The sequence below is a fragment of the Bufo bufo genome, chromosome 2 (assembly GCF_905171765.1).
Source record: "Bufo bufo chromosome 2, aBufBuf1.1, whole genome shotgun sequence".
NCBI classification, from domain to species: Eukaryota; Metazoa; Chordata; class Amphibia; order Anura; family Bufonidae; genus Bufo; species Bufo bufo.
In genome coordinates, this window is record NC_053390.1 from 349,800,790 (window position 1) to 349,812,937 (window position 12,148).

At 45.8% G+C, this 12,148-nt stretch overlaps 1 long non-coding RNA gene across 1 annotated transcript; it reads right to left on the reverse strand.

Annotated features, from left to right (window-relative positions):
- Positions 1-1,083: 1,083 nt before the first annotated feature.
- On the reverse strand, positions 1,084-8,540 carry LOC120991518. Its single transcript, XR_005776705.1, has 3 exons — positions 8,530-8,540; positions 4,616-4,618; positions 1,084-1,191 (listed from the first exon to the last, which is right to left on the reverse strand). It is a non-coding gene; the product is annotated as an uncharacterized LOC120991518 (long non-coding RNA).
- Positions 8,541-12,148: the final 3,608 nt, after the last annotated feature.

The following is a 12,148-nucleotide window of genomic DNA, read 5'->3' on the forward strand; positions in this document are numbered from 1 at the left end:
GGAAGTGGTCATTTGGAGTCGCTCTATAAGACACACTACAATTTTTCCACCACTTTTGGTGGGGAAAAAAATGCATCTTATAGGGTGAAAATACAATAAATATTATCAGTAACGTCGCCGGGGGGGGGGGGGCCAGAGTGGGCTACGCCCCCCCTACATCACGCTGTTCCCCCCCCATGTGCCCCTCCCAACTAAAATGCCCCCCCAAGTGAGCCGCTGCAGTCGGGCACAGGAAGATGGCACATGATAGGGGGCTTATTACTGGCAAGTAATGGGGGGGGCTTATTACTGGCACGTAATGGGGGGCTTATTACTGGCACATGATGGGGGGGCTTATTACTGGCACATGATGGGGGGGCTTATTACTGGCACATGATGGGGGGGCTTATTACTGGCACATGATGGGGGGGCTTATTACTGGCACATGATGGGGGGGCTTATTACTGGCACATGATGGGGGGGCTTATTACTGGCACATGATGGGGGGCTCTTGTTACTGGTACGTGATGGGGGGCTCTTGTTACTGGCACGTTATTGGGGGCACTTATTACTGGCACGTTATTGGGGGCACTTATTACTGGCACGTTATTGAGGGCACTTATTACTGGCACATTATTGGTGGGCACTATAGGGGCATCTACTGAGGCCACAAAGAAGGGGTATTTTATATGGGGGGCTCTGTACATTAGCATTTTATACTGGGACACATTATGGTGGGTACTATGGGGAAGGGGGGAGAGGAGTACTAAGGAGTCATCTACGGGGGGCACTAAGAAGGGGTATTTTATACTTGCAAATTATGGGGGACACTGAGGGCATCTACTGGGGCACGATATATGGGGCATTTTATACTGGTACATTATGGGGGGCACTAGGAGGGAGGGGGGAGAGGAGCGCTATGGGGGCACTTACTGGGGGCACTATATAGGGGAATTTTATACTGGCACATTATGGGGGACATTAGCTCAACTGGGAGCATTACAAGGGGGTATTTTTTGCATTGTCACATTATAAGGCCGAATGCCGTGGCCGAGAGCGGTCCGTGGAATGCCGGGCTGGATTCCTGTTCAGAGCAGGAGCGCACGGCGTCATAGCAACCAATGACGCCGTGCACTCCTGCTCTGAACAGGAATCCAGCCCGGCATACCACGGACCGCTCTCTGCCACGGAACACGGCCGCGTGCATTAGGCCTAAGGAGAATTATTTCTACTGGGGGGGCATTATGGTGGGCTTTATTACTCCCCCATGGTATGACCCCCTAGTAGCAGCACCAGACTCCTGCTATCCCTCTGCCCCTTCTCCAAATCCTTATTATGAAATCTTTCTCATTAGGATAAAACACAACATCAGCTCCGCCGAGCCCCCGGCCAAAGTGGTGAAGTGGCGTCCGAGATCCCCAAGGGCCAAGCCAAGTAATTGTAAGTTTTCATGTGAAATATGTTTATGTTATACACATATAGCATACACTGTGCCACACAATGTACAGTATACCTCTACACTGTGTCACACAATATACAGTATACCTCGACACTGTGCCACACAATGTACAGTATACCTCTACACTGTGCCACACAATGTACAGTATACCTCTACACTGTGCCACACAATGTACAGTATACCTCTACACTGTGCCACACAATGTACAGTATACCTCTACACTGTGTAGTCTGTTCTATAAGCACCCTTGTTCTGTGGCGGCGGACAGAAAATAATCTGGAAGTGCCCCTCCCGAGACCAGGCTCTGGATCCGCCACTGGTCTGGACCGCTCACAGGAGTGTAAATTTCTTCTAAACTGTAATCCGTAACCTCTGACCTGCAGAAATCAGCGCTCGCTCGGTAACAACTAACAGGCAGTGCCTGTAGGCTGTAGCCTAGCCCTGTTGCCGAAGCTAGCCGAGTGGTGTAAGGTTAAGGTATTAGTAGAGATGAGCGGCCGCTGAATCCTGATTTAAAGTTAAAGTTACTGCAGGATATGGATTACAGTTTAGAAATATCAAATGTACACTCCTGTGAGCGGCGGGGAGGGGGATCTGTGGATGACACTGTTATAGGGAGAGGGATCTATGGATGACACTGTTATAGGGAGGGTGATCTGTGGATGACACTGTTATGGAGGGGGAAATGGGGATGACACTGTTATGGAGGGGGAAATGGGGATGACACTGTCATGGGGTGGATCTGTGGATGACACATATAGCATAAGATGCTATATACGGTATGTGTCATCCACAGATTCCCCCCCCCCATAGCAGTGTCATCCACAGATCCCCCTCCCTATAAAAATGTCATCCACAGGCAACTAGGACATGTTGAAATCTGAGTGATTGTTTTTTTTTTTAAAACCACAGACAGCAGGACTTTTCTTCCCTGTTGCGGTTTTAGGTATTAGGTAAAGTATCGCAGCATTTCTAAGCGTACTTGTGTAAATGTATCGTTGTTATAGAAGCCCCCTCTACTTTTGTCCTGGCCCCCAGTGTGCCCCCCCCCCCCCCAAATTTGAAAGCTAGAGACGCCACTGAATATGATCACCAACATATTTGTTGAGAGAGAAAGAGAGTGAGACAAATACATGCATAGACAATAGGTACCTATACACGTAAAGACACACATTTTATATATATATTGTAAGCATCTAAAGGGTGAGGTTATTGATGGTAAGTATGTGTCACTGAGGCTGCTGCTCTCAGTGATGTAAATCCCGGAGGTAAATGGCAACCAGTGATGTTAGATTGCTGAGTTTGTGGTAGCTGGAACTTGGGTCCGGGATTTAGGAGTGACTGAAGAGTTTGGGTGGGAAGGTCACTCCCATACTCCATCTCCTGTGTTACCACCTCACCCAGCTGGAAGCTAATTTAAAAGACACACTGTCAGTATGTGTTTGGTGTTGGTCTGCAGAGGATTTAGGAGCATTCCTCTCCACAGTGTTCCTGAGAAGGGAAAAGACAAGATTCTGCACAAAGATGACTCCTGTATTTTGCCTGTTTAACAATTGAACTGTTATATGACACATGAGGGCTGAAGATAAGTGCTTTATGTGACTGAACTTTGATGGGCTGAAGCCAAGCCGTCCTGTTGGACCAAATTTGAGTTGTGTTTTTTCCAATAAAACCCTTATGTTGCATCCAATCCTGCCGACTGCCTACCATTTGTACAGCTAATCTCCACATATGGTGTCGGATGCGGGCAAGTGGTTGCTAAGGGTAACGGCTGCATAATATTTTTTTTTGGACTCTGTAACCTGCTTATGTCCTGGATAAAGGCTGCTACATTGTTGCCCAGTGAGACTCCTGCCATGGATGAGCTGGTTAAGCAGTTTGTGCAGGTCAGTGCTGCCCAGCAGGAAACCAACCGTCTGTTGCTGGAACAGATCACAGTCCTGAGAGAGAGTGTGTCAGCTCAACCAAGGAATATAGAGGAATTAGCTGGGACTGTGAATGAAAAAAAAGCAGTGCACCGCGCCTTGCAAAAAATGACCCCCGATGACGACATAGAGGCCTATCTGGCGGTGTTTGAAAGGATTGTGGAAAGGGAGAAACTCCCTGTGGCTGAATGGACTGAGGTTCTGGCGCCTTATTTGACTGGAGAGCCGCAAAAAGCATATTTTGATTTAACAGCAGAACAGGCCAAAGACTATGATATCCTTAAAGCAGAAATCATGGCCAGGCTGGGAGTCACCTTATCTGTGTGCGCTCGCAGAGTCCATGAATGGCGGTTTGAAGAGAAAAAACCGCCCCGCTTTCAAATGTTTGATTTGTTACACCTTGTGCGCAAGTGGCTACAACCCGAGACACTGAGTACAGCAGACATGGTCGAACGAATCGTGCTCGACCGCTATGTGAGTGGACTTCCTTGGGACATTCACCGCTGGGTTGCTCATGGAGACCCCAAAACCCTGGATCAATTGGTTTCACTTGTGGAGCGGTTTACGACTACCGAGACCTGTCTGAGGCCTGAAGGTAAACCACAGCAGTTCGTGGGATCCTCTGGTGGTCGTCGACAGAGAGCAACCTCCACAGCCATTTCTACCTCTGAGCAGGAGGACCGAGCCAACAGAGAAAGCCTGGGTGGCTCACCCCGGGGAAAGAGGTTTTTCATTCCAAGAAAGGTACCCTCCCGTTCTGAAGCCCCACTCGAAGGCCGACCTGAGGTCCGTTGTTGGAAGTGTCAGCAACTGGGGCATATTGCAGCACACTGTTCCCAGGGGGAGGAGCCAATGGAGTGTTGTGCCACCCGCCGCCTCTCCATGTTTGCTCATCCTGTTTGCAGTGCTACACCCCTGCAGGAACCAGGTCCCCAGGAGCGTCAACTCCAGGTAAACGGGGTTAGTGTTGTGGCCCTTTTGGACTCAGGTAGCCTGGTCACCCTCTTGTGTGCTGCCGTACCCCATGACCTGGTCATCCCTGAAAGGCGGGTGGGGGTGGTTTGTATCCATGGGGACACTAAGCATTATCCGCTGGCCAAAGTGACTGTAGGGACTGGCTGCGGGACAGTGACCCATGAAGTGGGTGTGGTACCAGACTTATTACATCCATTGATTGTGGGATGTGATTTTCCGTTGTTCTGGGAACTCTGGTCTCATTCCCACTGTAATGATACGCCTGTTGCATGTTCACCTTCTTTCAGCCCAATTCCTTTAGGGGAAGAAGCCCAAACAGATGCTGTAGGGGTGACCAATGAGGTATCAGACAGTTTTCCCCTTGAAGTATTGGCTGGGGATGAGGGTGAGGAGTCTAACCCTGAGCAGAATGTACCGGACTTGGAAGTGTCACGGGAGAACTTTGGGACTGCTCAGTTACGAGACTCCACCCTGAAACATGCATGGGAAAATGTAACTGTACTGAATGAGGTACCTCAGGAGCCTAATGCTGATCAAAGGTTTCCTCATTTTGCTGTCAGTGATAACTTACTGTATCGTGTTACTAAGATGCGTAATGAAATTGTGGAGCAATTGGTGGTACCCATACCATATAGAAGGATGGTCCTTGATATGGCCCACACCCATTTACTTGGGGGTCATCTGGGGACTGACAAAACAAAGGAAAGAATCCTGCAAAGGTTCTATTGGCCAGGTTGTTACCAAGAGGTTGAAAGGTTTTGTCGGTCCTGCCCTACCTGCCAAGTAACGGCTCCTGTGAGTCACTTTCGGAGCCCCTTGGTTCCCCTGCCAATAATTGAGATTCCATTTGACAGAATAGCTATGGATTTGGTGGGGCCGATAGTTAGGTCTGCCCGAGGCCACCAGTATATTTTGGTAGTGCTGGACTATGCCACCAGGTATCCTGAAGCCATTCCGTTGCGGAATACCTCCTCCAAGTGCATTGCTCGGGAGTTGGTTCATATATTTTCCAGAACTGGCCTACCAAAAGAAATACTGACTGACCAGGGTACACCTTTCATGTCAAAAGTTATGAAGGAGCTTTGCAACCTGCTGAAAATTAAGCAGCTAAGAACCTCTGTATATCATCCCCAAACAGATGGCCTCGTAGAGAGGTTCAATAAAACCTTAAAGGGGATGTTGAGAAGGGTGGTAGAAAAGGATGGGAGGGACTGGGATTGTCTGTTGCCATATCTCATGTTTTCCATCCGAGAGGTCCCCCAGTCCTCCACTGGCTTCTCTCCATTTGAGTTATTATATGGGAGACATCCCAGGGGATTGCTGGATATTGCCAAGGAGACTTGGGAGAGTGAGGCTACCCCTTACAGAAGTGTGATAGAACACGTGGCCCAAATGCAAGATCGCATCAGCAGTATTATGCCCATCGTGAGGGAACACATGCAGAAGGCCCAAGAGTCCCAGAGCAGGGTGTACAATAGAGCGGCCCGGGTGAGGCAGTTCAACCCTGGGGACAGGGTACTAGTGCTGGTTCCCACGGTAGAAAGCAAATTTCTGGCCAAGTGGCAGGGTCCTTTTGAAGTAGTAGAAAGGGTTGGAGAAGTCAATTATAAAATACATCAGCCTGGGAAAAGAAAGCCCATCCAACTCTATTACGTCAATTTAATAAAACCTTGGAAGGATAGAGAGTCCCTGGTAGCGGCCACAAAACCCCAAATGGATTGTCGCACAGATATTGAAAAGGTTGCAATAGGTGACACCCTGTCCAAACCCCAAAAACAAGAAACCAAGGAGTTTCTACAGCAGAACAGGGATATTTTTACGGACCTGCCAGGCACTACAGATGTCATTCAGCATGATATAGTCACTGACCCCGAGGTAACGATAAACCTTAAACCATACAGAATCCCTGAGGCTCGGAGACAAGAGGTCTCTGAGGAGGTAAAGCGTATGTTATCTCTGCAGGTTATTGAGGAATCCAAAAGCGGGTGGTCCAGCCCCATTGTATTAGTGCCTAAGCCAAATGGGACCTGGCGGTTTTACAATGACTTCCGCCGTCTAAATGAAGTCTCTAAATGCGATTCCTATCCTATGCCCCGGGTGGATGAATTAATTGAAAGGTTGGGACCAGCTAGGTATATTACCACACTTGACCTCACCAAGGGGTACTGGCAGATTCCCCTATCAGAGGAGGCAAAGGAAAAGACTGCCTTCTCCACCCCAGATGGGCTCTTTCAATATACCAGGATGCCCTTTGGGTTACAAGGGGCACCCGCCACTTTCCAGAGAGCGATGGACAGGGTCTTGGGCCCCCATAAAAGGTTACCAGCAGCATACTTAGACGATATCGTGGTCTTTAGCACGGACTGGGAATCCCATCTAGGTAAGGTACAGGCCGTACTGGATTCCCTCAGGAAAGCTGGCTTTACTGCTAACCCGGAGAAGTGCGCTATTGGGTTAGAGGAGGCTCGCTATCTGGGGTATATTGTAGGTAAGGGCACAATAAGACCACAGGTAAACAAAGTGGAGGCAATTCAGAAGTGGCCACAGCCTCGGACAAAAAAACAGGTGATGGCGTTCTTGGGGATTGTTGGCTATTACCGCAGATTTGTCCCGAACTTTGCCTCCATTGCAGCACCATTAACAGACCTCACGAAAGGGAGAAAGTCAGTAATGGTCCAGTGGTCTCAAGAGACAGAAAAGGCGTTTCAGGACCTTAAAAAAGCCCTATGCAGTCAGCCTGTGCTGATCGCACCAGACTTCTCAAAAGAGTTTATTGTCCAGACCGATGCCTCAGAGGTTGGTTTAGGGGCAGTAATGTCACAAGAGGTAAATGGGGAAGAACACCCCATCATATATTTGAGTAGAAAACTCACCTCCTGTGAGAGAAACTACTCAATAGTGGAGAGGGAGTGTTTGGCAATAAAGTGGGCCCTCGTGGCTTCGAGGTACTATTTGGCAGGTAGGAAGTTCCGCTTGGTATCTGACCATGCCCCTTTAAAATGGATGTGCCGAAATAAAGGAAACAATGCAAGGGTAACACGGTGGTTCCTGGAGTTGCAGGACTTTAATTTTGTGGTAGAGCACAGGGCAGGGAAGCTTCATGTTAATGCTGATGCCTTGTCAAGAATTTACTGTCTATCAGGGTCAAGTGCCCAGTCCCCTGGCCTTGGGCAGAGGGGGGGGTATATGTAAGCATCTAAAGGGTGAGGTTATTGATGGTAAGTATGTGTCACTGAGGCTGCTGCTCTCAGTGATGTAAATCCCGGAGGTAAATGGCAACCAGTGATGTTAGATTGCTGAGTTTGTGGTAGCTTGAACTTGGGTCCGGGATTTAGGAGTGACTGAAGAGTCCCAACCCCATTTATAAGGCAAGAAATCCCACTTATTAAACCTGACAGGGCACACCTGTGAAGTGAAAACCATTTCAGGGGACTACCTCTTGAAGCTTATCAAGAGAATGCCAAGAGTGTGCAAAGCAGTAATCCAAGCAAAAGGTGGCTACTTTGAAGAACCTAGAATATGACATATTTTCAGTTGTTTCACACTTGTTTGTTATGTATATAATTCCACATGTGTTAATTCATAGTTTTGATGCCTTCAGTGTGAATCTACAATTTTCATAGTCATGAAAATAAAGAAAACTCTTTGAATGAGAAGGTGTTTCCAAACTTTTCGTCTGTACTGTATATAGATGCATACATAGATTATATATACAGTCAGGTCCATAAATATTGGGACATAGACACAATTTTAACATTTTTGGCTCTATACACCACCACAATGGATTTGAAATGAAATAAACAAGATGTGCTTTAACTGCTGACTGTCAGCTTTAATTTGAGTGTATTTACATCCAAATCAGGTGAACAGTGTAGGAATTACAAATGTTTGCATATGTGGCTCCCACTTGTTAAGGGACCAAAAGTAATGGGACAATTGGCTTCTCAGCTGTTCCATGGCCAGGTGTGTGTTATTCCCTCATTATCCCAATTACAATGAGCAGATAAAAGGTCCAGAGGTCATTTCAAGTGTGCTATTTGCATTTGGAATCTGTTGCTGTCAACTCTCAAGATGAGAACCAAAGAGCTGTCACTATCAGTGAAGCAAGCCATCATTAGGCTGAAAAAACAAAACAAACCCATCAGAGAGATAGCAAAAACATTAGGCGTGGCCAAAACAACTGTTTGGAACATTCTTAAAAAGATAGAACACACCGGTGAGCTCAGCAACACCAAAAGACCCGGAAGACCACTGAAAACCACAGAAAACAACTGTGGTGGATGATGAAAGAATTCTTTCCCTGGTGAAGAAAACACCCTTCACAACAGTTGGCCAGATCAAGAACACTCTGCAGGAGGTAGGTGTATGTGTGTCAAAGTCAACAATCAAGAGAAGACTTCACCAGAGTGAATACAGAGGGTTCACCACAAGATGTAACCATTGGTGAGCCTCAAAAACAGGAAGGCCAGATTAAAGTTTGCCAAACGACATCTAAAAAGGCCTTCACAGTTCTGGAACAACATCCTATGGACAGATGAGACCAAGATCAACTTGTACCAGAGTGATGGGAAGCGAAGAGTATGGAAAAGGAAAGGAACTGCTCATGATCCTAAGCATACCACCTCATCAGTGAAGCATGGTGGTGGTAGTGTCATGGCGTGGGCATGTATGGCTGCCAATGGAACTGGTTCTCTTGTATTTATTGATGATGTGACTGCTGACAAAAGCAGCAGGATGAATTCTGAAGTGTTTCGGGCAATATTATCTGCTTATATTCAGCTAAATGCTTCAGAACTCATTGGACGGCGCTTAAACAGTGCAGATGGACAATGACCCAAAGCCTACTGCAAAAGCAACCACAGAGTTTTTTAAGGGAAAGAAGTGGAATGTTATGCAATGGCCAAGTCAATCACCTGACCTGAATCCGATTGAGCATGCATTTCACTTGCTGAAGACAAAACTGAAGGGAAAATGCCCCAAGAACAAGCAGGAACTGAAGACAGTTGCAGTAGAGGCCTGGCAGAGCATCACCAGGGATGAAACCCAGCATCTGGTGATGTCTATGCGTTCCAGACTTCAGGCTGTAATTGATTGCAAAGGATTTGCAACCAAGTATTAAAAAGTGAAAGTTTGATTTATGATTATTATTCTGTCCCATTACTTTTTGTCCCTTAACAAGTGGGAGGCACATATGCAAACTGTTGTAATTCCTACACCGTTTACCTGATTTGGATGTAAATACTCTCACATTAAAGCTGACAGTCTGCAGTTAAAGCACATCTTGTTTGTTTTATTTAAAATCCATTGTGGTGGTATATAGAGCCAAAAATGTGAAAATTGTGTCGATGTCCCATTATTTATGGACCTGACTGTATATACAGTACAGACCAAAAGTTTGGACACACCTTCTCATTCAAAGAGTTTTCTTTATTTTCATGACTATGAAAATTGTAGATTCACACTGAAGGCATTAAAACTATGAATTAACACATGTGGAATTATATACATAACAAACAAGTGTGAAACAACTAAAAATATGTCATATTCTAGGTTCTTCAAAGTAGCCACCTTTTGCTTTGATAACTGCTTTGCACACTCTTGGCATTCTCTTGATGAGCTTCAAGAGGTAGTCCCCTGGAATGGTTTTCACTTCACAGGTGTGCCCTGTCAGGTTTAATAAGTGGGATTTCTTGCCTTATAAATGGGGTTGGACCCATCAGTTGCATTGAGGAGAAGTCAGGTGGATACACAGCTGATAGTCCTACTGAATAGACTGTTAGAATTTGTATTATGGCAAGAAAAAAGCAGCTAAGTAAAGAAAAACGAGTGGCCATCATTACTTTAAGAAATGAAGGTCAGTCAGTCAGCCAAAAAATTGGGAAAACTTTGAAAGTAAGGGCTATTTGTCCATGAAGGAGAGTGATGGGGTGCTGCGCCAGATGACCCGGCCTCCACAGTCACCGCACCTGAACCCAATTGAGATGGTTTGGGGTGAGCTGGACCGCAGAGTGAAGGCAAAAGGGCCAACAAGTGCTAAGCATCTCTGGGAACTCCTTCAAGACTGTTGGAAGACCATTTCAGGGGACTACCTCTTGAAGAGAATGCCAAGAGTGTGCAAAGCAGTAATCCAAGCAAAAGGTGGCTACTTTGAAGAACCTAGAATATGACATATTTTCAGTTGTTTCACACTTGATTGTTATGTATATAATTCCACATGTGTTAATTCATAGTTTTGATGCCTTCATAGTCATGAAAATAAAGAAAACTCTTTGAATGAGAAGGTATGTCCAAACTTTTGGTCTGTACTGTGTATATATATATATATATATATATATATATATATATTATATATACACTCACCTAAAGAATTATTAGCAACACCTGTTCTATTTCTCATTAATGCAATTATCTAGTCAACCAATCACATGGCAGTTGCTTCAATGCATTTAGGGGTGTGGTCCTGGACAAGACAATCTCCTGAACTCCAAACTCCTGAACTCAGAATGGGAAAGAAAGGTGATTTAAGCAATTTTGAGGGTGGCATGGTTGTTGGTGCCAGACGGGCCGGTCTGAGTATTTCACAATCTGCTCAGTTACTGGGATTTTCACGCACAACCATTTCTAGTGTTTACAAAGAATGGTGTGAAAAGGGAAAAACATCCAGTATGTGGCAGTCCTGTGGGCAAAAATGCCTTGTGGATGCTAGAGGTCAGAGGAGAATGGGCCGACTGATTCAAGCTGATAGAAGAGCAACGTTGACTGAAATAACCACTCGTTACAACCAGGGCTGTGACAAGGTCCACCACCAACAGAGGCTGAGCTGCCCAAGTGCGCCCCCCCCCCTTGCCTGCGCCCACGGCCGGTGCAAGGTTTTTTACCAACACAAGCGAACTTACATTTTGGCGTCCCCGACCCCCCCCCCTTCCCCTTCAGCTCACCTGGGGGAAGGGGGGATGCGCCAAAATGTAGGTTCGTCCCATAAGACGCACCTAGGTTTTAGAGGAGGATAATAGGAAACAATATTTTTCATTCCACCTCAGGTCAGACCAGCCATCAGACCCCAGCTCACAGGCACAGCCCCAATGCCTCAGATCAGACCCCCATGTCAGCCATCAGCCCTCCATGTCATATTTCTCCCCGTCCATGGCACAGACATACTACAGTCATTGTCTCCGGCCCATCATGTAACCCCATCCTCACCCATGTCACATTTCTCCCCCTCCATTTGATTGCTCTAACACCTAAAGAAAAATTATTATTTTTTTTAAAACCTGATGTTTCTCCAGATGATCTTATGCTAAAAGTAGTGGTAATAGAGTCTCAAAGGTCTATAGAAGCAGGTACACTATTTTTACAAACCTTTGAGACTCTATTAACACTACTATCAACATCAGGTCATTTAGAGAAACAGCATGTTTTTTTAATTATGTTTTTCCTTTAGGTGTTAAAACATAACTTTCATTTGATTGCTGTAACACCTAAAGGAAAAATCTTTTTAAAAACCTGCTGTGTCTCTAGATGACTTTATGTTGATAGTAGTGTTAATAGAGCCTCAAAGGTCTGTAAAAATAGGGTAACTGCTTCTATAGACCTTTCAGACTCTATTACCACTGCTATCAACATAAGGTCATCTTGAGAAACAGCAGGTTTTTTATTTGATTTCCTTTAGGTGTTCAAGCAATCAAATAAGTTATGTTTTAACACCTAAAGGAAAAAAATAATTAAAAGAACTTGCTCTTTCTCTAGGTGACCTTATGTTTATAGTAGTGTTAATAGAGTCTCAAGGGTCTATAAAAGCAGTTACCCTATT